Source organism: Elephas maximus, chromosome 3 (genome assembly GCF_024166365.1).
Source record: "Elephas maximus indicus isolate mEleMax1 chromosome 3, mEleMax1 primary haplotype, whole genome shotgun sequence".
NCBI classification, from domain to species: Eukaryota; Metazoa; Chordata; class Mammalia; order Proboscidea; family Elephantidae; genus Elephas; species Elephas maximus.
This window is the reverse complement of record NC_064821.1, coordinates 9,284,029-9,309,583: the sequence shown is the minus strand read 5'-3', so window position 1 is coordinate 9,309,583 and position 25,555 is coordinate 9,284,029. Positions and strand designations below refer to the sequence as shown.

Below are 25,555 nucleotides of genomic sequence, written 5' to 3'. Positions count from 1 at the left end.
GGGAGAGCAACTAGGGTCACATAACAATGTGTGTGTAAATTTTCGTATGAGAAATTAACTTGAACTGTAAGCTTTTACTTAAAGCCCAATTAAAAAAAAAAGACTAACCAGTTACTGTCTAGTTAAGTTAGTTCCTTCCAGTTCACGGTGACCCCGTGTGTGCCCGAGTAGAACTGTGATCCATAGAATTTTCAGTGGCTGATTTTTCGGAATTGACTCGATGGCAACTGGTTTGGTTTGGTTTTTGAATTTTTCAGAAGGAGATCACCAGGCCTTTCGTCCGAGGTGCCTCTGGGTAGACTCGAACTGCCAAACTTTCAGTTAGTAGTTAAGCATGTTAACTGTTTGCACTACCCGGGAACTCCAAGGAGCAGTATTAAAATGAGCCATTAGCTATGTGCTTTCCTGCCGTACCCACTTCTGGTTTTTCTCCTCCTTCTCTATCTCGCTAGGGGGCTATTTCCAGCAGAGGCTGTCCCTGCTGTTGGGTGGGGTTGGTTGATGTCAAGACAAAGAGTCCCACCACCTCTTCCCTTCCCAGCCACCATTGCTGCTTGGCCTTGTACACGCCTCCCTCGGCACATGCCCAGCTCATGGGGAAAGCGACAGGCGCCTTTGCCTTTCTTTGAATTAGCGCTAGTGAAGGAGTAGACGAGCCACCACTTTATAGATCCAAAGCCGGAAACTTGTAGTACAGAAGAGAAAGTAAAAAGTCCTCTCCTTATGGAGAATTGGAGGCCACGGGTGGTGTAACAGTGAATGTTCTCGGCTGCTAACAGAAAGGTTGGAGGTTCGAGTCCATGCAGAGGCACCTCGGAAGAAAGGCCTGGCAGTCTACTTCAGAAAACTCAGCCACTGAGAGCCCTGTAGAACACAGTTCTACTCTGACACACATGGGGTCGCCATGAGTTGGAATCAACTCAGCGGCACCTGGTTTTGTGGAGGATTGAAGAAACTCATGGCTCTCTCTGTTACTGGGAAGGAAGGCCCTAAACGGTCTGTACCGACTCTCAGGTGCCAGGTGATTATGGAATGTTCACCGCGGGTGAAGCTGGACATGGTGGGAGAATTTTGCATGCTCGGAGGTATCATGGGGAGGACAGGTATTTTTTCTTCTCGTAACTTTATCTTTGGTGGAAATATGCATAACAGAAACACCCGTTCACAGTTTTCTACACGTTCAGTGACATTGGTTACATTCTTTGCAGTGTGTCCCATTCCCGCTGTCTCCCCATGTTGTTCCCCACCATCGACTCAGACTGTGTTCCCTGACCTCCTCCTCTGTGGTTTAGCATTGCTGTTGTCACTGTGCTGTTGTATAGATAATTCTTTAAAAGAGCGTGCTGCTTCAGGGGAGTATTCTTTATTAGTTGAGCTAAACTGGTTTAGTTTAAAGATGACTTCATGGGATAGCTTCAGTTCAAGGCTTAAAGATTATCTCAGGGCAATAGATGCGGAGATTCCCAGTGGGTCTCCCGAATGGGTCCAGTAAGTCTGGTTTCTGTAAAATCGAAATTCTGTTCCACAGCTTTCCTCTTTTTGATCAGGATCCATCTAGTGGTCCTTGATCAAAACATGCAGTAATGGTAGCTGGGTACTGCTGCTCTTCTGATCTCCTGTCAAAGGAGGCAGTTGTTCATGGAGGCAATGAGACCTGCAGTCCAGTTTCTTCTCCATTTCCTGCCTCTCCTTCTTCCTCTCCCGTTAGGTGAATAGCGATCAATTGTTATATCTTAGATGCCTGCTCGCCAGTTTTAAGACTGAGGATGGGGCTTTTTAAGAAGGGGCAAAGCTGGGGGCAGCCTGGCCTGGCCTGTAGCTACTCTCTGAGGCCAGGGAGACCCTGAACGAACCCACAACAGTCCCGTGGACTCAGGAACCGTGTGAGAGGAGCCTTGTGGGTGCAAGGGCCAGAACCAGGTTGACATCACCCATGGCCACCTCTCAGCCTCACTGAAGCCGCCCACCTGTGGCTGCAGCCAGGCCCTGCCACGCCGCCCCCTCTGAGCCAGAAGGAAGGAGGATTTAATGAGAATGTGCACCCTAAAGAGTGATGTCGGGGGTGGGGCTGGCAGCCCCCTGCTGCCCCCAGCCTCTGGGAAACCTGTAGGGACCCCTGTTACTCAGCAAGTCCAACGTCCCCTAGACAACCCAGGAAAAGGGAAGCTGTCAGACCCCAGGCTCTGCCAGGGGGGATGCTCCTGCCCCTCGGGCTGTGGGCGCACAGGTGGCCTGCCCCACCACCTCGTTAGCAGCCCAGACTGCATCCCTCAAGGCCCCTCTCAGGCCATGGTCTCCTCATGACCCAGCCCATGCCAGTGCTCCTCTTTCTCTGGCCAAGACCCAGGACTCTGCAATGGCAGCCAACTCAAAGGTGCTAGTGCCCCTGGCACGTGTCCCCTCATAGCCGGAGCAGCTCGTCTCTGGGACCTTGGTGCTTGGGAGGCTCTGGGCTGGTCCCGCCGGGTCCCAACTGCCCCTCCCCGAGGCAGGCCTGCCCTTGGCTGTTCTTTCTCCACAGGGGCCGTCACAGGCAGGTACCGCTCTGACAATAAACGTGCTTTCCCCACACACAAAAAAAGAGAGAAGGGGCAAAGGGACTGATGATAAAATCTCATTTTTATACTAGTAACGCTTGAGGCAGTGGTGGTTCGGTGGTAGAATTCTCACCTTCCACGCTGGAGACCTGGTTTCGATTCCTGGCCGAGGCACCTTATGGGCAGCCAGCACCTGCCCATCGGAGGAGGCCAGCATGTTGCCAGGATGCCGAACAGGTTTCAGCAGAGCTTCTAAGACTAGGAAGAAAGGCCTGGTGATTGACTTCTGAAAATCAGCCAATGACAACCCTGTGGATCTCAGTGGACTGGTCGATCTGCAGCCGCTCACGGGGATGGCACAGGACCGGGCAGCGTTTCTCTCCGTGGGCACGGGGCGGCCGTGAGTCGGGGCCGAGTCCGCGGCAGCCGACGACACCGCAGGCTCATCTGGAAGGAGAGCTGCTGCACTTGGCGTCGTGCTGGGAGAGAGACAAACATGGAGTGTTCCACTGAAGTGACAAACCCCACAAGTATGCCCTGGAATGAATATAGCGCACAGCACAAGGCACTCCCTGAAGGCTTTCTCAAGATTACTTGTTTTGGAAATCACAAATAGCAGAGAGCATTACTACTTGTAGAGTCGTGGATGTTTAAAAAGGCAAAAGTCAGCCGACGACTGGGTTACGTGACAACAGGGCAGATTCTGACAATGACAACAATGACCGTTTGTTGTTAGTTGCCATCGAGTCAGCTCCGACTCGTGGCGACCCCACGTACAGCGAACAAAATATTGCCAGTCCTGTACCGTCTACACGGTCGTTGGTGGTCACGTCCGTCGTTATGACCGCTGTGTATTTTGAGCACCTTCCAGACTGGGGGCTCATCTTCCAGCACTGTATGGGACAGTTTTCAGTTGTGATCCATAGGGTTTTCATTGGCCAGTGTTCAGGAGTTGATTGCCAGTCCTTTCTTCCTCGTCTGTCTTAGTCTGGACGCTCCACTGAAACCATGGGTGACCCTGCTGGTAATTGAAATATCAGTGTCGTAACTTCCAGCACCACAGCAACACGCAGGCTATCACAGCACAACAAACAGACAGATGGTGGGTAGTAACCTTTAGAAGGCTTCTATTGGTTCAGCCTTACTTTTTTCCTCATTCAGACACTTTGAAGTTTTGTTTGAATGGAACAATCTCAAGTATTTTTTAAAATTTCTGCCGAAGTCATAATAACTGCTTTTGCAATGATGGTTGAGATTACCCAACAGCCAGTAGATACGTTAGCCGCCAAGACTTCTGGAAACAAGGTGAAACGGAAGAGTGTGGAACGTGGGTAGGGAATGGGCTCGCTCGTCCAAGTCGGCATTTCTTTTTGCGAGTCTACACGTTGAACGGGAGAGAAGAGGTGAGTGAGGAGGGAAGATGGAACAGGCGGGTGATGGCTGTTTGAGTTACACCTCATGGCAATCATCTTTCTCTCTCCTTCCACCTTTCAAGTACACTGAGAACATTTTATTCCATTTTCATCCAAAATTATCTTTTGCTCTGGTTTGGGAGCTGACTTAATACAGAGCTGAGAATGGAGAAACCAAAAACAGAACTAGACAAAACTGGGCGTTTGTCCCTTCCTGCTGTGGAGGGTGTGAGTTGCCTGCCGGGTTCGCCGTCCGTCTGCTGTCATACCCAAACCCGCACTGGAAGAAAGCGTTTGCTGAGAGAGAGGAAAATGCATTTCGAACCTTGGTGTAATAGAAGAGTCATTTAATTTGTGCTGTGGTGCCTTTTAGAAGCCCTGGTGGTTCAATGGTTAAACGCTTGCCTGCTAACCGAAAGGTCAAACCTAGCAGCTGCTCCATGGGAGAAAGATGTGGCGGTCTGCCTCTGGAAAGGTTCTAGCCTTAGAAACCCTGCGGGGCCGTTCCACTCTGTCCTGTAGGGTCACTATGAGTCAGAATGGACCCAATAGCAATGGGTTTTTACGGTGCCTCTTTAAGTCGTCCCTCCCAAGCTTTCGATTAGATTGACTTTCTAAAGCAGAAGGGGTTTCAGTGTATCTTCTTAGAGTTTGTTAGGATTAATTAGTTTAAAAACTTAAAATCCTTCCAAGATGTCCCTCTTTGGGCTTCATTAGAGTAATGAGTTTAACAAAAAGACTGTTTTTCTCCATTTTGTCAGGGCTCACTGAGACTTTGCTTTGGGGTTGCAACTTGCATGGGGACAGAAGTAGAATGTCCTTTTGTTCTTGTTGGATTGGACAGCAGTGCTTGTGATGAGGAAGGAAGATGACGGATGGAGTAAATACCTCTAATTTGGCCTTTGGTGGCTTCGTTTTCATTCCTTCAGAGATCCCCGGGTCTTGCTGGAGGGATCTTTGCCTCGATGTCCTGTCAGGGGCCAATCGAGATCCATCTGTCCCCAGAAGATGGATGACCACATCAAGACGTGCAAGATCCTAGCTCTCCCTGAGACGGCCGGGAGCCCTCTGGACAGGCCATCCACCTGCTGTCCTGAGGATGCGAGCTCAGCATTACAAACTCTTACAGCAAGATCCCTGGCCTCGCACGTTTCTCTTGTATTAAACTTCTCCGTAATCTTGCAGAGTTCAAGCATGACGTAACAAGAAGTTGCTTTTATTCTTCCACGTGACTCTAGAAGGTTTTCTACCTAACGTTTCGTATTCGTACACTGACGTGGAAAAAAAAATAGTTAGGTGTCTTAAAACTTATTGTTAGGTGCCATCGAGTCGGCTCCAACTCACGGCAACCTTTCACATAACAGAACGAAACTTGGTGCTGTCCTGTGCCATCTTCGTGGTGATGGGTTATGTTTGAGTCCATTGCTGTGGCTATTGTCTCAGTCCATCTGGTGGAGGGTTTCCCTCATTGTTGCTGACCCCCTACTTGACCAAGCATGATGCTCTTTTCTAGCAGCCGATAACGTGTCCAAAGTAAGCGTGTCGGAGTCTTGCCATCCTCGCTCCTGAGGAGCATTCTGGTTGTATTTCCTCTGACAGTGATTTGTTCATTCCCTTGGCAGTCCACGGTGTGGTCAGTATCCTTCCCCAATACCACAGTTCACACGAGTCTGCGGCGTACTAAAATTGCTGTTGGCCTTGTTAGTCAAGCCGATTTCAACTCACGGCGACCCCATGCGTGCAGAGTGAAACTTCTCCATGGGCTTTTCAAGGCTGTGACCTTTCAGAAGCAGATCGCCAGGCCTTTCTTCTGCGTCACCTCTGGGTGGGTTCAAACCACCACCCTTATAGCTAGTAGTCATGCGCTTAACCATCTGCACCACCCGGGGCCTCCACGTATTAAAACTAATCTCTGGTAATACTCAAACACGGAAAGTGAACGTTTGGGTGGGTTTGAAAAGAGATGTGTGGTAACTATAAAGAAAATGGCAAAAGAGCAGCTTTTGGGGGGGAGGAGGCTAGGGGGTTGCACACGAAGGAGGGTCTTCTGTCTGCCAGCCGCGGTGGGACCGTTGTGGGGGGGTGGTCACGTGGCCCACTCCCAGCCTCAGCTTGCCCACCTAAGCCCAGGCCTGCTGTAGACTCTGCTGTGAGGTCTGTAGACGTGGAACGCCCAGGCCCTGCCTGGTGGCTTCCCACCCCTGCACCCTACTGAGGTTAGGGGCTGGCAGGAATAGACTCGGGAAGGCCCTAGAATCCTAACGCGGGCCTCCATGCTCACAGAATAGGAGTGGGGACTCGGCCCTCTGAGGGACCCCTCTCTGACACGGTGTCACCTCAGCTGCATGCACGTTCCTGCTTTGCCTTCTCGTCAGTTCTCAGTGCAGCCACCACAGGGAGCTGTCAGATGCAGGTCCCATCCGGTCAGTCCTGGCACAAACCCTTCCATCACTTCCTGTTCACTCTCAGCAAAAGCCACGCCCCTCGCGGTGACCTGCGTGGGCCTCTCACCTCCCTGCCTGCTGGTTCACTTGGCCCCAGTCTCACACCAGGCGTGGCCCCAGCTCAGACTCTTTACATTGGCCGTTCCCTCCACAAGGAACACTCTTCCCCAGCTACCTCATGGCTCCGCCCCCCCCATCTCTTTACATCAGTGACCCTTCTCAGAGAGGCCTTAAAATTGCAAGCCACTCCCATCCCGACACTCCTGATCTCTGCTTCCTTTTTCTCTTTGGCACTTATTACCCCCTGACATGCTACGGCAAAACCTGCGAAAGCTGCTACCTGTGTAAGGTGGAAACCTGACAGAGAAGAAAAACTCAAATATTTCCCACTAACACGAGCAGTAGAAAAGTGGTGAGACTGTACCCTGTCAAAGGCGGAAGACTTGAGACCTGGAAAAACAAGGCAGTCCCGTTGAGTTCTGGCTCTCACAGGTTTCAGTGTATGTTTTTCTTATCTATTTTGTTTATTGTCTGTATTCTGCCCCCACAAATACTAGAATATAAGCTCCTTGAGGGAAGGGAATTGTGCCTGTTTTGATTACTGGGAAATGTCTGGTACACGGTAAAACTAAAACCAAGCCTGATGCCGTCGAGTTGATTCTGACTCATGGCGGCCCACGTGTTAGAGTAGAACTGCCTCATAGGGTTTTTTGGCCATAAACTTTATAGCAGATCACCAGGCCCATCTTCTGTGGAGCTGCCGGATTGGTTCGAGGCACCAACCTTTAGGTTAGTGTTGTTGCTAGGTGCCGTTGAGTTGGTTCCAACTCATAGCGACCCTAGGTACAATAGAACAAAAGGTTAGTAAAGCAAAAAAAAAAAAAAAAAAAAACCAAACCTGTTGCCATTGAGTCGATTCCGACTCATAGCAATCCTATAGGTCAGAGTAGAACTGCCCCATAGTTTCCAAGGAGTGCCTGGTGGATTCGAACTGCCAGCCTTTTGGTTAGCAGCCGTAGCTCTTTAACCACTGTGCCACCAGGGTTTCCAACAGGTTAGTAGTTGAGTGCAAATCATTTACACCATCATTCAAAACTATTTTTGATTGAAATGAATAGATACTGCAAGTAGAGTTCCCTCTTCATTCTTTCTCTGGGTATGGGACCTGGGGTCTTCACAGCTGTGCATGGGAGCCTCTCTTTGCATGGAGGGAGTCCAGGCAAGATACAGTGACGCGCCCCCGGGCAGTACCCAATCAGAGACCCTCCCGCCACTTCTGCTTTTGTTCCTGGTTGTCTTCCCTCCAGGACTAGAGAGCAACGTGGTCACCCCTCCTCATTACCACTTAGCCACGGCTGGACGGCCCAGGAGTCTACCTTCAAATTCCCCACCTCCCTGGAGCCCAGGTTCAAATTCTGACAGCGTGGACTCAGCCTTTCCCTCTCAGGGAGACATGGCCCAGTCCGTCCTGTTTATCCAGGGAGCAACCTCGGAATGATACCTTAAGAAAACAAGGCTTCTGTGCACCCATGGTATCTGTCTCAAAGGGCATGTCTCATCAAAGGAACAAGCCTCAGCTAAGAGCTGAAGGGTATGCCTTAACAACACACACATCTATGAGTGCGGTGTGTTTTTATCATTGAAAACGGTGAGCTATTTATGCTGCATGCTTCCCATTCCATCAAAATGTTTTAAGATCCTTGGCACGCTCTCCAAAAATAAAACCATCATTTAGAACGCTACGTTCCCCTAGTGGTGCTGTCCTCTCCTGGCCCAGAGCAGGTGTAAAAGCCACAGGGAGCCCATACGTAGGAGGCCCTGGGTGTATAAGCAGTGAACGTGCTTGGCTGCTAACCAAAAAGTTGGTGGTTCAAGTCTACCCAGAGGTGCCTCGGAAGAAAGGCCTGGCAATCTCCTTCTGAAAACAGCCATTGAAAACTCAATGGGGCACAGTTCTACTCTGACACACATGGGGTCCCCATGAGTCAGAGTCAACTTGACAGCAACTGGCTAGTCCATACCTAGACAGTGCTGTTGCTGAGGAGGGGTGGCTGTGATGGTTTGCCGGTCAGCCGAACTGGTTTCTCTGTATGTCAAGGACCCTCTCTGGAGCTGAGTGCCCCATGTGCAGCAGAAGAGCTGCTTCCCTCTGTCTGGGGGCATGTGGTGTCACCTGGTTTGCTCTTGGAAGGTTCTCGCGCTCCTCAAGTACGTAGGGGTGGCAGGTGGGGTGCACTGATCCCCGACACTAGAAGTTCCTTCCGGAAAAGTCATCTAAGGCATTTCAAATGCTGAGTCAGTGGTTCCGCTTGCACCTATCTCATAGGCTCCTGTGCTTTAAAAAGGCTTTTTCACTTTTACCCCCCCTCTTTGGACATTTTTTTCCAATCACTTAATCCCCGATTAGTTTTAGCTTATGTGATCACTGCCTGGAAAACACTCGTGCAGTTCTGAGCTCGCCCACACTGTTCGTTTGACGAGAAGTCAGTTCTTTGCTCTGAGAGGAAAAGGCACTTTCTCCTCCCCACATGAGGAAGGCTTACACAAGTCCCTCCCCCACGCCTCCCTCACCCAGAGCTGGTCCTGCTCGGGTTTTGTTATTTGAGAACAAATATGGTAAACTGTTTTCCCCTCGGTTACTATAGAGAAGAGATTATTTGCCTTTCTCTTAGGGCTTCTGAAAATAATAGATTACATATTTGGGAGGGTTTTTTTTAGATCTGGTTAATGTGAGGTAGAGGGGATTGCTCCGCGGATGACATTGTTTAGTTTGGGAAGTATTCTCTCCGTTGCCGGGCAACAGGCTCTTGGAGACGGGAGTGGACGGCGTTGTCCCTGGCAACCGTTGTTACTCAGCAAACAATGAGAGCCAGGCAGACAGCGCCAAGCCTGTGGACTCCAGGTTTTAATTGAACATCTGCATGTATTTTTGTTTCCCCTCTGATTAAATTATGTTGCGTTGCTTCGCCGGGACAGGTAGCCTGGGTCCATCCATTTGGGGTCTATTTACAGGCACGCGTGTTGTTATGTTGAGGTCTCATCCTCTAGAAACAGAGACGGGCTTTGGAAAAAAAGCAAACTTCTAGCCATCTGAATATGTCCTAGACTTATTTTCGTCTCAAGCGGAATTTCTTTTTTTGATCTAATTCCTCGTGTTTATAAAATCATTACTTGGCTTAACCGATGACCCTATAACACTGATAAATCCGCAAAGCTTCAAGCTCTGTTCCTGTGCTCAGTAATGACAGAAATACCAGGAGTTGAACCCTGCTGGCTCGCTTGGAAAGACATTTACGCGGAGCGCTGGCTGGTGATGGAAACCAAGCCGGACCCTTCTGGTTCAGGTGGTTCGATGCTGCTGCTAAGGAGTTGGGTCCCCAGGCAGCGCCCCCCCACCCCACCCCGGAACGCGTATATGGTGCTTAATTAGGGGAAGCAAGTGGGTTTTCCCTAACGGGGAGGGGAAAGCTTTACCCGAGTGATGGGCACTTTGCAGCCACATGATGAATTTTAATCAAAACACTTGCGCCTCCCCCACCTCCTCGTTGGCCAGCTGGGAGAGCGATTGTTTACAAGGGTTTGTTGCTTCTGTAAACGGTGCCACTGAACTTCATTCAGAGCCCAGGACCCATTTTTTTCCCTCCTCTCTGCCCCGCCCCCCACACCCACCCCACCTCCCAGCCAGGACTATAAATTGAGAAAGGTTCCCCAAGACAGGTTTCTGATGGGGACGGGGACCTTTTTCTTTACTCCTCTTGAGTGAAATCTGTCTGACTGACGCAGCAACAACTGCCAAAGGGCTGCCTGTAACTGAACCCACCAGGCGGCCTGTCTGTAACAGCTTGCTCGGTGAGCCTTGCTTTCGTTGTATGGATTTTTCAAATTAAAGGGCAGCTGACTTTGTAGCTGAGTGCCCCAAGAAATGTTCACCGCCCTCTTAGACCAGCAGTACAGCTAACGTCTGGAGACCCTTCGAAAGTATCTGAACAAGCTTCCCAACTTTCTTTTGCAGCCGAAACTTCTAATGGAGTGTCATTGGTGTTGTATAACAAACGAAAGTGAACCGGTTAGTCGTCAGCCCTGTTAGGTGCCATAATTAAGATCCAATTACAGCAAGGGTTGCTGGACTCGAAATGAGTAAGCTCTGACTTACACGAAGACTCCCCCAAAGGTTAATGAAAATGCACGACTTCCTGCAACCTGTTGCTGGGGGGATTGTTGCAAAAATTCATTAACCAAAACCCATTGCTGTCCAGTCAATTTCAACTCGTGGTGACCCCATGTGTTTCAGAGTAGAACTGTGCTCCATAGGGTTTTCTTGGCTGTAAATCTTTATGGAAACAGACCACCAGGTCTTTCTTCCACGGTGTAGCTGGTGGGTTCAAACTGCCAACCTATAAGTTAGTAGTCAAGTGCAAGCTGTGCCCCCCAGGGACCTGAAGGTCATTGTCGTTGTTAGTGCTGTGGAGTGGATTCTGACTTATAGCGACCCCATGTGACAGAGTAGAACTGGCCCATAGGGAGCAGGTCGCCAGGTCTTTTCTCCCGGAGAGCAGCTGGTGGATTCGAATTGCTGACCTTATGGTTAGCACCTGAACCAGCGGCATTTAAAAAAAGAAATTCTTGAAAAAGAAATGCTATTCTGCATCCCAGAACGTTCTGGAATGCAGCTTTGTACCAGGTCCCAGTTTAGGCGAGTCATTCTTCAGGCATTATAATCTTTTTTAAAATCTTTCTTTTCAATCGATCATTTTTTAAATTTCCCACAGAAATACTTTCCTCCACTTAACATCTTTGGGTAAATGTTATGGGCTGAATTGTGTCTCCCCCAAAATACATGTTGTAAATCCTAAACTCTGTGCCTGTGGTTATAATCCCATTTGGAAATGGGTTGTCTGTGTGATATTAATGAGGCAGGATTAGTGTAGGGTATGTTTTAAGTCAATCTCTTTTGAAATATAAAAGAGATTAAATCAGCAAGGGAAGGAAGGAGAGATGGGGACCTAGAAATACCAAGTCACATGCAGATCACCTAGGAGCAGAAGCTCAGAAGAGACAAGGACCTTCCCCCAGAGCCGACAGAGAAGGAAAGCCTTCCCCTAGAGCCAGCGCCCTGAATTTGGGCTTGTAGCCTCCTAAACTGTGAGAAAATAAACTTCTGTTTATTAAAGCCACCCGCTTGTGGTCTTTCTGTTATAGCAGCACCAGGTAACCAAGACAGTAAGGTTTTATGTCTCTAAGGTAGGAGAGCAAAGGCTAGGTGATTTCGAAGCCCCGCCCCCATCCCCCCACTTCCCCAGTGCTGTGGCTAAGTGGGGGATCTTGAGTTTGAGTGAGGAGGTCTCTCTGATTTTTTAATTCCACAGTAAAGTTCTGACAAGGGGGGAGGTGACAGTAGATTGGGGGTAAATTGGAAAGGGCCCCTGTGCTGCTATTGTTGTCAGCTGCCATCGGGTCAGCCCCTGGCTCACGGCAACCACATGTGCGATGGAAGGAGACGCTGCCCGATCCTGAGCCATCCCCGTGATCCGTTGCAGATCAGAGCATTGCAATACATAGGTTTTCATTGGCTGATTTTCGGGAGCGGATCTCTGGGCCTTTCTTCCTAGTCTCTCTTAGTCTGGAAGTTCCACTGAAACCTCTTCAGCGCCCAAGCAACACGCAAGCCCCTGCTGACAGCCGGGTGGTGGCTGCGCAGAGGTGCACTGGCAGAAGGATAGAGTGGACAAAAAGTACAACTCCAACTGGAATTTATTTTAGTCATTAAGAGCTCATTAACATAAGCTAAATTCTAGAAGCTTCCAAAGCAGAAAACTAAGCCCGTGTAATTCTGAGTTCTCTTCAGCATGGAGGGAAAAGCAGTTTCTGTGAGGTTGAAATGGGGAAATGGTGTGGAACTTGGGCGACTCAGGGGTGTTTAAGAGCAAGCCCTTTCTTCTGTTAAAGGGGTGACAAGAGCCGAAAGACCTGGTGCAAATCCAGATTCTGCCACTTCTTGCTTTGTGGCCTCGGGCTAGTCACGTGGCCTTTCTGAGCTGAAGATTATTGTTTCTAGACTGGGGAGAGGAATAGCAAAACCTACCTCAGCGTCACAGGGAAGCTCACACGGGTAAGGAGTATTGCATGGAGGGAGGCGGGGCCCAATCAGCAGCCGGTCTGGGCGCTGGCTGTCGCGTGGCTGTTGTCTTGTCCCTGTGGCCCCCAGCCCTCTTCCTGTTCGCTAGATCATGTTTCACTCAGCCAGCACCCGCTGGGATCGGGCTTGCAGTGAGGCACATCAGGTACGCCTGTCCGCTTCCTCCTCCCAACCCCTTTCTCAGATGAAGAAGGCAAGGCCCGCGGTCATGGTCAACACATGACGGAACTAGGATTTGACCTTGGCCGCGTCTGGTTCCAAAGCTCATCCTCTTTCCTCAGCTCTGTGTTGCTACTCTGTGGACAGAGTCTGGCTTGGTGTTCACCTCAGCATTTATTCAGAGGTGTTGTAGTTGCCATTGCCGACTCATGGCGACCCTGTGAACAACAGAATGAAACACTGCTCAGTCCTGCACCATCTTCACCATCATTGGTCTGCTCAAGTCCGTGGTTGCGGCCACTGTGTATTTTGAGAACCTTCCGACCTAGGGGACTCATCTCCGGCACTGTATCAGGTAACATTCTGTTGCAATCCACAGGGTTTCCATTGGCTGATTTTCAGAAGTAGATTGCCAGGCCCTTCTTCCTAGCCCATCGTAGTCTGGAAGCTCCACTGAAACCTGTTCAGCATCATCACAACACAAGCCTCCACAGACAGATGGGTGGTGGCTGCATATGACATGCCTTGGGAATCCAGACCAGGTCTCACCGTAAGCGATGAGAATCCATGGGAGGGCTTTTCGGTGCCGAGAGAGTGGCAGGACATTGTTATCTTTGGAATCAGCCTGATGTCACAGAAAAATGCTGAGAGAAGGTTGAGGCTGGAAGCAGGGAGGCTAGTTAGAAGGCAAATACAATAGGCCAAGGTATGAGGTGACGAGGCAGGGATCACACTGAAATAGCAGCAACAAGGCTGGAAGGAAAGGGAGACTGGCGAGATCAGGTCAGGTGGGACAGCAGACTGAGTCACCCTAAGGTGTCGGCACAAGGCAGAGGGGGATGCTGATGACTAGAACATTGAGTGGCTTAGGAAACGCAGAAGACACGGCAAGCCTGGAGGGAAGAGGTTCCATTTGTAGAGTCACCGGAGGGGCAGCCAGGTAGAGGGGTCTGGGCAGCAACAGGAAATGTGAGTCTAGAGTTCGGCAATTGGGACTAAGGTGGAAGTCATGGTGGGATGGGGCCTCTGCCCCGAGTGTGATGAGGCAGGTGGGGGTGCAGAGGATGGGGCTTGAGGACACTTAAAACTGGTGGGGCAAATGGGCATGGGCAGAGAACCAGAAGATGCTCTCAGAGGGAGGATGAGAACAGACAACAGCGATGCACAGAAACAAAGAGGACAGAAATCTGAGGAACAACACCAAACCACACGGAGAAGTCAAGTTCAGACTAACCCTGAACATGGCCCTTGAAGACCTCAGGGAGACCAGTGAGCAGAAGTGAGAATGCAGAGGGAAGGGAAATGGGTGGGAGGCGAAGAAGGCACGACACAGACTCCTTTCCAAGAACCTGGACCGTCAAAGAAAGAAGAATCAGAATCTTGAGAGAAGATGAAGGTCTAATGAGTGGGGGCCATGGTGGTGGGACGTTGTTCTAACACAGTGTGATGTGAACTTGTCTAGAAGCTAAACAGATGGAGCCTGTGCAGAGGGCAGATTATGGGCCTGATTGACAAGTCCTCTCAGGGAGATGGAAGGTTCTAGAACAGGTGTTGGCAGCCTCTCTTATACAGGGTGAGGGAGTATTTTCAGATTTGGGGCCATACAACCTCTTTGGAGACCACTCCATTCTGCTGTAGTTTTGTGAAAGCTGCCATAGATTATATGTAAATAAATGAGTGTGGCTGTGTACCAATAAAACTTTACTGACAAAACCAGAGTGTGGGCCTGTATTTGGCCTGCGGGCTATAGTTTGCCGATCCCTGGTCTAGAGCACACGTGAAAGGATCAGTCTTCCTCAAGAAGAAAGGGGGCTTCTTCCTCTGAGGATGGAGGTAAAGAGGAGGATAACTGTAAGTGGGGGGAGAGACAGCTCACCCTTTTTCCCGTCAAAGAATAAGGACACACTGGAAATAGGCAAGGGTGAAATGGGGTCTTAAAGAAAGTGTAAAGGATTTGAAATAATCTCAGGAAGAAAGAAGTGGCTGACCAGGTCACAAGTCAGTGTTTTAGTTTTCGCTGGGTTCTGTCGTAGCTGCTCAACTCTGGCGTTGTAGTGCAAAAGCCACTGTACCCAAACCAGATGCCGTGGAGTTGACTCCAACTCCTGTAAGCTCCAAGTGTGTCAGAGTAGAATTGTGCTCCATAGGGTTGTCAAGGGCTGATTTTTCAGAAGTAGATGGCCAGGCCTTTCTTCCGAGGCACGTCTGGTGGATTTGAAATGCCAAGCTTTCATTTAACATCACTGGTAGTAGGCAAAGAGAGGAGTTGAGATGTCGGGACCCGGGATCTGGACTGGATAGAGGAGGAAGTGAGGCAAGGAGGGGTCAGATGAAAGAGAAGAGGCGAAGCAGGAAGGGCCTGGAGGATGTAGGGGATGGAAGCCAGCGCGTAGTCAGGATGTGTGACTGAGGGCTGGAAGATGAGGAGGTTGTGTCAGAAAGCGGGATGATGGGGGTTACAATTCCAGAGCAGAATCACGGGGTGAGAGAAGTGTCTATAGAGAAAGAACTGTATTTTGAGGTTTACTTCCATCTGTGTGTGTGTATGAATATGTAAATGTAGAGTTCCCCCCTCTTTTACTACACGAATCATTGATTTTTTTTTTTCTCTTTTGAGAGTCATTAACATTCCATTTAATAGGAAAATACCTGGAGCGATGAAAATGACAGAATTTTAGGAGTGGTTTTGGCCATTTTTCTTGCGTTAGCCTGTGGAGGACAGAGGCTGAGAGTCAGGATTGTGTGTGTGCGTTGTGTGTGAGAGAGAGAGTGTGTGTGCGTGTATGATCATGCATGCGTGAGTGTGAATGTACGTGTATAATCGTGAGTGCAGTAAGTGGGCATGTGTAATTATATGACTGAGAATATTGTGACTGTGTGTACGTGAGTGTGTGAGAGAAGGTGAGAGTGCGTTCACTGGGTGTGAGTTGTGTGAGCGTGTTTGTGGTGTGTATGTGTGTGTGAGCGTTGTGTGGTGTGTATGAATGTGCGTGAGCGTGTGTGTGGTGTGTATGTGTGTGTGGTGTGTGTGTGTGAGCGTGTGTGTGGTGTGTATGAATGTGTGTGAGCGTGTGTGTGGTGTGTGTATGTGTGTGAGCGTGTGTGTGGTGTGTATATGTGTGTGAGCGTGTATATGTGTGTGTGAGCGTGTGTGGTGTGTATGAATGTGTGTGAGCGTGTGTGGTGTGTATATGTGTGTGTGAGTGTGTGTGTTGTGTGAGCGTGTGTGTATGAATATGCGTGTGTGTGGTGTGTATGTATGTGTGTGAGCGTGTGTGTGGTATGTATGTGTGTGTGAGAGTGTGTGTGGTGTGTATGTGTGTGCGAGCGTGTGTGTGGTGTGTATGAACGTGTGTGAGTGTGTGTGTGGTGTATATGTGTGTGAGTGTGTGTGTGGTGTGTGTGTGTGAGAGCGTGTGTGTGGTGTGTATGAATGTGTGAGTGTGTGAGCATGTGTGAGTGTGTGAGCATGTGTGTGGTGTGTGTGTGTGTATGCGTGCCTGTGACCCCCTCACGCCCCCTGTCCGAGCATAGATCAGCTGTTCCGTGCGTCCTCATGCGTCCTCATGCACGTCTCCTTTCTCCTCACTCCCAAGTGTGGGGCCCCAACACCCCCTAATCTAGGGAGAATTTCCGTTTCCTAGAAACCGAGTCCTGTGGTGTTTTCAGTTATTTCTAACGAGCGATGGGTCGGATCGCATGCCAGGAGAACATTTGCTGGTTAAAGTGTGGGTGAGGGCCCAGTGGTCTCTAAGTCAGGTTTTCCTTGAATTCGTTACGTGGTAGGTGGCAGTTCAAATCAGACCACACCGGAGATGATATGACCATGGCTGAGTTGGACATTTTAAAAAATTAATAGTCAAATCCTTTGTTTTTAAGAGGGAAGCAGCTGGGTGTTTCACCCATGGCGACCGGGTAAGGCCGATGTCCATTCTGTTCGAGGACACCCATTGGAAGCGGCCCGCCTGAGGAACTGAGAAACGGAGCCTGCCACCTTAAAGGCCGACAGGGGCCTTGCTGCCTCCCAGCTCCCCCTGCGGCCCGTCTGGAGCCCTTCTGGAGCCAGTTTTCAAGGGCTGGGGTCTGACCCTCTGCTAGAGAAAGAAGGGCAAGCTTGGCTACTGAGAAGAAAACAGGCACAGAAGCCCAATTCTTACCCAAAGAAAAAGGAATTTGCATTCTGAAATTACTTGATTTCAGAGAAACTCAGAGTCGACACTGGTCCTTGAAAGCACATTGCTACCAAAGGAAAAAAAAAAAAAACAAGTGCCAGAAGGATGACCGCACTCCCGCGTGGTCAGGTGGAGAAGGCATAGCATTGCCCTTGATACAAGCTGAAGCCTAATATTCTCCAAGAGAGCGGGTAGCCTTCAAAGGGTCCAGTCGTCGGTTTTTTTCCCCCTTCTAATTCCACACCCCTTGTTTGGCTCCGAGTCCCTGGGGGGTACACGTGGTTAAACACTCGTCTACTAATTGAGAGGTTGGTGGTTTGAACCTACCTAGAGGCACCTCGGAAGAAAGGCCTGGCAACCTGCTTCTGAAAGGTCACAGCCATTGAAAACCCTATGGACCAGCTCTACTTCGCACACATGGGGTCACTATGAATTGGAGTCGACTCAGTGGCAACTGGTTTTTGTTTTGTGATTTTGGGTCTGGCTAAATTGTAATAATTCCGTGTTCAGACCCCTGTGGTACCCTTCTTCTTATTCTTCCTGTCCTTAGCAGGTCTATGATTGCTTTTTCCTCAAGGGCTATTTGTCCAGCTCGCTTCTGGGGCATTGCACATTCACTGAGCGAGGTGGTCCTCACCCAGGGTAATTCTGCCCCCCAGGGGACACTCGGCGATGTCTGGGACATTTGTGGTTGTTATGACTTGGAGGTGGGTGCTACTGACATCAAGTGGGTGGAGGCCAGGGATGCTGCTAAACACCCTCCAGTGCAGCGGGTGGCCCCACCCAAGAGAAGAATCCGGGCCTCACCTCGGCAGTGCCAAGGGGGAGGGACCCTGCTTGAGCACCTACTGAGTGCTGAGCACCTCAGTGGGTGCGGTGGGAGTGACCCAACAGCCATAAAGGATGTGTTTTCTACCACTGAACATAAGAGTCTAGTTTCCGGCAAGAAGAAATGGGCCTTTAAGCTCCTCAAACATCTGAGCACCTGGAGCCGAGCAGAGCCACAGGGAAGGTGGACAGTTGAGACAGAGCCTAAAATGCGTGAGGGGCAGTGGTGACTCAGTGGTAGGATTCTCGCCTTCCATGCAGGAGACCCGGGTTCGATTCCTGGCCAATGCGCTTCAGGTGCAGCCACCACCTGTCAGTGGAGGGTTGTGTGTTCCGCGATGCTGGCCAGCTTTCAGCAGAGCTTCCAGACTAAGACAGACTAGGAAGAGAGGCCTGGTGATCTGCTTCCAAAAATCAGCCAGCCAAAACCCTATGGGTCACAACGGTCTGATCTGTAGCCGGTCGTGGGGATGGCACATGACAAGGCAGTGTTTCATCCAGTGGAGCATGGGGTGGCCGTGAGTTGGGCCTGACTGGACGGCAGCCAAGGACGACAACGTCATAGATCAGATGTTACTCAGCCAAATGTGCTCGGCTCGTTCCTCACACCGTCCCCCGTACTGAGGGGGCCCAAGAGTAGGAAACGGGCTGATTTTCCGAGCCCCCATGTAACATCAGGGATGTGAACATTAGCAGCACAGCAGAACCTGGCACTGGAAACCCTCCTGAGAGTTCTGGGCTTGTTCCTGCTTGTTAATAGGGAAGAAATTAATTGCTTTCTTGGGGCAAATGAACTCTTGTGCCATCTGGAAGCCTCTGGGTACCAGGCGGGAGCTGGATGGTTTCTGAGCCAGTGGTCTGCAGGCCGGAAGAGGTGTCTGTCTCCCCAAAGCCTATAGCCAACCAGAACGAAGGCACCCACAAACGCGTCGGTCTGCTCTTCCCCAACATCCCCTCCAAAGATGGCAAAATGTTTTCTAAATATTGATCAGGCTTGTGTGAGGCAGGTGATGTCTCTGTTTGGCAGATGGGGCCCAGGAACAGAAGTGCGATTGCTCAAGGTCATGGTGAGTCAGCGCAAAGCTAGGAACCAGGCCCAGAAATTGCTCGCAGCGCTCTCTGCACTTCCCTTCCTGTCATTGCTGGTTACTAGGTGACCGGGGTATTTTCCTGTCAACAGAAGCCTCTTCCCTTTGTGCCCGGGCACATTTATTCCTCGTGGCCTGAATCCGGGGCCGCTGGCAGTCGCGGCCCCCTTTTTGCCCCGTCACGTAAACCCAGGAGACGGAGGCGGAGGTTCCTCCCGGGGAGTTCTCCTCGGCAGCTTCTCCTTCCAGAGGTCAGCTGCGCCTTTTGTTCGCGTGGATTCCAAACACCGGGCCTGCTGAGGCACTGATGATTCTCAGCGTCCCCACTTGGTTTCTTGAGTCAGCCCTTATCTTGGACTCGTTGGCAAAGGAAACGCGCTCAGCGTGTTTTTGTGCCACGAGGGAGCTGTGGGCCAGCCAGCCTGCTGGTTGGGCCGAGTTAGGCTGGGCGCTGGGGCGTGCTCCCAGCCGCTCTCCTTTTTACTGGTTATACTGGTTGACGCAATGGCCAAGCAATGGACTCAGACGTAGCAGCAATCGTGAAAGTAGCGCGAGACTGGGCAACATTTCATTCTGTTGTGCGCGGGGTCGCCGTGAGCGGAGCCGCCTCAAAGGCGACTGACAAGAAAGCAACGCCCAATGCCTTTGAGCTGTTGTTGGCAGAGGATATGGAGTACACCGGGAGCTACCAAAAGACGGGCACATCAGTCTCAGGAGAAGTACAATCAGAACGTTGCTTAGAAGCGAGCATGGCGAGACTTCGGCTGGCTCACTTGGAACACGTCATCAAGAAAGTCCAATTGCTGGCAAAGGACGTCATGGTGGCTAAAGTGGAGGGTCAGCAAAAACAATGGAAACCCTCCTTGAGATGGGTTGACACGGTGGCCGCAACAATGACTCAAGCGTACCACCATCACGAAGGTGGTGCAGGACCGGATGACGTTTTGTTCTGTTGTACATAAGGTCACCGTGAGTCGGAGCCAACTCGAAGGCAGCTAAAGACAACAGAGGCACCTGGGTACCAGTCTCCTTCTGGGTCTTCCTCTAGAGGGGCCAAGAAAGAGCGTCCAGGTCCCCATCATGGGGAAGAGAAATAAAAGAGAGGACAGGTGCACGTGATAGAGCAAGGACAGAATGATTCCCAGTTCTGATCACAAATTCAAGTTCAAAGCCGAAGCACAGACTTTCACTCACACCTGCAAGACCTTGTCCAGCGTGACTGATCACCGAGGAGCCTGACCTGGCTGAGCAGCAAAGAGAGAGTACAGCGGGAAGCGTGCTCGACTTTGTTGTTGTTGTCGTTCGGTGCCATCGAGTCGCCCCCGACCCATGGTGGCCCCAATGCACAACAGAATGAAATGCCTCCTGGTCCTGCACCGTCCCCCTGATCTGTTGTGGATCAGACTGCTGTGATCCACAGGGTTTTCATTGCCTGAATTGTGGAAGTACATCGCCAGGCCTTTCTTCCTAGTCCATCTTAGTCTGGAAGCTCTGCTAAAACCTGTCAGCATCCCAGCGACACACAAGCCTCCACCCACAGACGGGTGATATCTGCACGTGAGGTGGACTGGCCGAGAATCAAACCCTGGTCTCCAGTATGGAAGGCGGGAATTCTGCCACTGAGGCACCGCTGCCTCACGTGACTCCGGAATTTCCTAAGTGGAGGCCCAGTACACACTGAATGTGACTCATTGGTGCCTGTGTCCGTGGACCCTGCCCCCTCCCTTCTTACCTGCCCCACCACTGTGCCAGATGGACGAGCATATTCTGAGATTCATCCGTGTGTGTGGCAGTAGCCATTCCTTCCTACTAATGAATAGTATTTGGCGCAAAGGTTAAGCACTTGGCTGCTAGCCAAAAGGTTGGCGGTTTGAACCCACCCAGCAGCTCCTCGGGAGGAAGACCTGGCTAGCTGTGTCCGTAAAGATTGAAACAAAAAACAAAAAACCCACTACTGCCGAGCCAATTTCAACTCGTAATGACCCTCTAGGACAGAGTAGAACTGCCCCATAGGGTTTGCAAGGAGCGGGTGCTGGATTCGAACTGCCAACCTTTTGGTTAACAGCCAAGCTCTTCACCACTGCACTACCAAGGCTCTGTAAAGGTTGTTGTTGTTGTTGTTGTTAGGTGCTGTCGAGTCGGTTCCAACTCATAGCGACCCTACGCACAACAGATCGAAACACTGCCCGGTCCTGAGCCATCCTTAGAATCATTGTTATGCTTGAGCTCATTGTTGAAGCCACTGTGTCAAAGATTACAGCCTAGAAAACCCTATGGGGCAGTTCTACTCTGCCACACGGCCTTGACAGGAGTCAGAATCGACTGGACAGCACCCAGCAACAACATTCCATTGTATGAGTACACCACAATTTCTTCTCCCTTCTCTGATGGTTAGTAACACTTTTTGGCTATTGTGAATAAAGCTGATATGACTATGCTTCTAGAAGTTTTTTTGAGGACATGTTTTTCTTTCTCTTGGATAATATCTAGGAGTCGTCCCTTGGTGGTGTAAACACTTAAGTGGCTGACTAGCTAAAAGTTCGGCAGTTTGAACCCGCTCAGCGGCGCCTCAGGAGACAAACCTGGAAAACCCTGTGGAGGTCAGCTCTACTCTGCACATTTGGGGTCGCCATGAGTTGGGATTGACACAAGGGCAACTAACAACAACGGACATCTAGGAGAGGAACTCTGGGTTAAAGGGTATTTGTTAGTGGCCGTTGAGTTGGCTCCGACTCATGGCGACCCCGTGTACAACACGATAAACTGTTGCCTGGTCCTGCGCCATCCTCACGACTGTCGGTATGCTCAAGTCCATTGTTGCGGCCACTGTGTGTTTTGAGTGTCTTTCAATCTAGGGAGCTCATCTTCCAGCACTGTGTTGGACAATACTCCGTCACATGGGGTTGCTGTGAGTTGGAATCAACTAGATGGCACACAACAACAGCGGTGAGAGTTTAGAGGTATCTCATGTGGTTTTAATTTTCATTGGAGCCCTGGGGTGCCACAGTGTTTAAGAGCTATGGCTGCAAACCAAAACGATGGCAGTTCAAGTCCACCATCTGCTCCTTGGAAACTCTATGGAACAGTTCTCCGTCCTGTACGGTCGCTATGAGTCAGAATTGACTCAACAGGAACAGGTTTGGTTTTGGTTTTCTGGTTCCTTCATGATTAATGATGTTGAGCATTTTTCATGTGCTTTTTTTCCGGCATCTATGTATCTTCCTGGAAACCCTGGTGGCGTAGTGGTTAAGTGCTACGGCTGCTAACCAAGAGGCCAGCAGTTCCAATCCTTCAGGCACACTTTCTTTGGAAATTCTGTGGGGCAGCTCTACTCTGTCCCATAGGGTCACTATGAGTCCGAATCGACTCGATGGCAGTGGATTTTTTTTGGGGGGGGGAGGGAGGGGCTTGTGAAATGCCTGTTCAAGTTTTTTTTGCTCATTTTCACTGTTAGGTTGTTTGTCTTTTGTTATTGAGTAGTAGGAGCTCTTTACATATTCTGGATAAAAGTCCTTCATCAGATATTTGTTTTGCAGTCTTCCAGTCAGTGGCTTGCCTATTCATTTTCTTAATAAAATCTTTTGATAAGCAGAAGTTTTTCATCTTGATGAAATCTAATTTATCAAGTTTTTCTTTTATGCTTATTGCTTTCTGCATATTGTCAGAGAAACCTTTCCCTGCCCTTGTTTTCTTTTAGAAGTTTTATAATTTCAGCTTTTGTGTGTAGGTTTATGATCTAACTGAAGTAATTTCTGTGTATGGTGTGGGGTCATGTTCGTTTTCCATATAGATCTCCTCTTGACCGAGCACCATCTGTTGAAAAGACTTCCTTTTGTGGCACCTTTGTCAAAAATCACTTGACAATGTAATTGTGAGTTATATTGATTATATATTGCTGGATTTGGTTTATTAATTTATTAATATTTTATAGAGTATTTTTGAATGAATATTCATGAGGGACATTGATTTAAATACTTCTCTAGTAATATCTTTACCAAGTTTTAGTATCAGGGTTTTGCTGACCTCATAAAATCAGTGAAGAGCTCCTTCCTCCTCTCTTTTCTGATGGGATTTCTGTAATATTGTTGTTACTTTGTTTCTCAGTATTTGATGAAACTGACCAGGGAAACTCTGTGCCTGGAGTTTTCTGTGTAGGGAAGTTTTTGATAACATGTTCAGTTTCTTTCTTTGCTATATGGCAACTCACCTTTTCTATTTCATCTTGTGTGAGTTTTAATATGTTATTTTTCAAAAAAGTGTTCCTTTGATCTAAGTTGGCAAATTTATTGGCTAAAGTTGTTCATAATAGTTCCTTATTATCCTTTTGATGTCTGCAGGGTCTGTAGTGGTATATCTCATTTCATTTGTGATATTGGCAATTTGTGTTTTTTCTGTTTCTTTCTTGTTCAGTCTTGCTAGGGAGTTGTCAGTCTTTTCAAAGAGCTGACTTTTGGCATTTTCTCATTCATTTTGTTCTTTATTATTTCCTTCTACTTAATTTAAATTTAACTTGCTTGTCTTTTTATAGCTTCTTAAGGTAGAAAACTTAGATGATTAATCTTTACACCTTTCTTTGTGATATAAGGCTATACAGTCACACGTTTCCATCTAAGCACTGCTTTAGTGCCATCCCATAATTTTTATATGTGATGTGTTTATTATCAGTTCAGGATATTTTCTGATTTCCCTTGTGGTTTATCCTTTGACCTATGGGTTATTTTAGAAGTGTGTTTTTAAATTTCTGAACATCCCAGTTTTTTCTAGATACCTTATTGATCCCCAATTTTATTTCACTGTGATCAAAATACACACATGCTGTGTAAAAGTTCAGTCTTTTGAAATGTATTGAGACTTGTTTTATGGCCTAGAATATGGCCCATCTTAGTGAATAGTCCATATGCATTTGGAAAAAAAGAATATGCAAATTTTGGTTGTAGTGTTCTATAAATATCAGATCAGTGTGGCTGATAGTGTCATTCAGTTCTATGTCCTTGTTGATATTTTTGTTCTTCTATCAGAATTACTGAGAGAAGGGTGTTTAAAGCTCCAGTTATGATTGTTTGTTTTTCCCTTTAATTCTGTTAGTGTTTGACCCATGTATTTTGAATGTATTATTAGGTGCGTACGTATCTATAATGATTATGCCTTCCTGATAATTGATTGATCATTTTGTCGTTAAATTTCCCTCTTTATCTCTGCTGGTACTCCTTGTCTGGAAGTCTGTTTTGTCTGTCGTAGCCACTGCAGCTTTCTTATGGTTGTGCGATATGTCTTTTTCCATCCTATTGTATTTTCCACAAGAAACCCTGGTGGTGCAGTGGTTAAACGCTTGACTGCTAACTGAAGGGCCAGTGATAATGAACCACCAGCGGCTTCGCTGGAGAAAGATGTGCCAGCCTGCTTCAACAGAGATTACAGCCTTGGACGCTGTGTGGGCGGTTCTACTCTGTCCTGTAGGGCTGCTGTGAGTCCGAATCTACTAACAGCAACACTTTTTTGTTTTGTTTTGTTTTTATTTTATCGTATTTTCCAACTCAACTGCTTTTTGAAATACAAATTCCATGTGTCACTATCAGTTTTATAAAGTACTCTATCAGTTTTTATAAAGTACTCAGTGTCCGAAATGCTATAGATACAATTTTTATATAATATGCTATCAGATATCATACTAAGGAGTTAGTAAAGTAGTCATTCATTTGATGAATATGTATCAGCTGCCCAAGTTCATGGCACTTAAACATTACACCAGAACCATCTCACGGGACTCTCTTATTCCTAACATGCTTTTCGTCCTATGTTATTGTTGGGTGCCATTGAGTCATTTTAGACTCACAGTGGCCCCATGTGACAGAGTAAAACTGCCTCACAGGGCTTCCTAGGCTGTAATCTTTACAGAAGGGGAACGCCAGGTCTTTCTGCCACGAAGCCACTGGAAAAGTGGCTTTTCGGTTAGACAGACCTAGCGCTTAATCATTGTAGCACCAGGGCTCCTTCTTCATCATATGAACCCCCAAAAATGACCTGTCCGTTGTGCTCAAAAGCCTGCGGTAAGTTATAAGGACTCTTTATAACTTATACCTGGCTCTGGGGCTTCTAGGATTTTTTGACTCGATATTCATGACTTCATGAGCTTCAATGGCAGCACCTTGGTCACTTCAGACCACAGAGTTGAGATCATCTTAGTTTGTCTTTAAATGTTAGCAGATCCATGCTCCAAATAATTTTAGTTGCCCCTTCTGGCCTTTCCCTATCCTGTCATGTTTATGAGACGGGGCCACAAGGACTACATCCTGCATCAGAAACCCGTGTACCTCATGGTTTTGAATTCAAACAGTAATTTTTCTAACCATCTTCCAAAACCATGCCACTTTATCAAACCCAAATTATATAGACCAGGGGTCAGCAACTATGGCCCATGGGCCTAATCTGACCCACCACTTATTTTGTAAATAAAGTTTTATTGGGACACACCCAAGGCCATTTGTTGATGTATTAGCAGTGGCTTCTTTTGCGCCACGACAGCAAAGTCCAGTCGTTTTAATGGAGACTACGTGGACCTGTTGTTGTTAGATGCCATCAAGTCCATTCCAACTCAGGGAGACCCAAGTGTGCAGAGAAAAATGCGCTTCCTGTGGTTTTCAAGGCTGTGACCTTTTGGAAGCAGATCGCCAGGCTTTACTTCCAAGGCACCTCTGGATGGGCTTGAACCACTAATCTTTCAATAGTAATCCAGCGCTTAACATTTGTGCCATCCAGGAAGTCCGTCCATATGGACCATA

General features: G+C 48.7%; 1 protein-coding gene across 4 annotated transcripts in view; it reads left to right on the top strand.

The window, feature by feature from the left end:
* RFX2 (regulatory factor X2) overlaps positions 1–25,555 on the top strand; it is a 112,473-nt gene that overhangs the window by 33,697 nt on the left and 53,221 nt on the right. The window contains exon 1 of one of the 4 annotated variants that reach the window (XM_049876525.1): positions 10,447–12,502. The exons of the other annotated variants lie outside the window; for them this stretch is intronic. The gene's annotated coding sequence lies outside the window, so the exon portion shown is untranslated. Of the gene's footprint in view, positions 1–10,446; positions 12,503–25,555 lie in introns of those variants that run through there. 4 annotated transcript variants of the gene reach the window in all.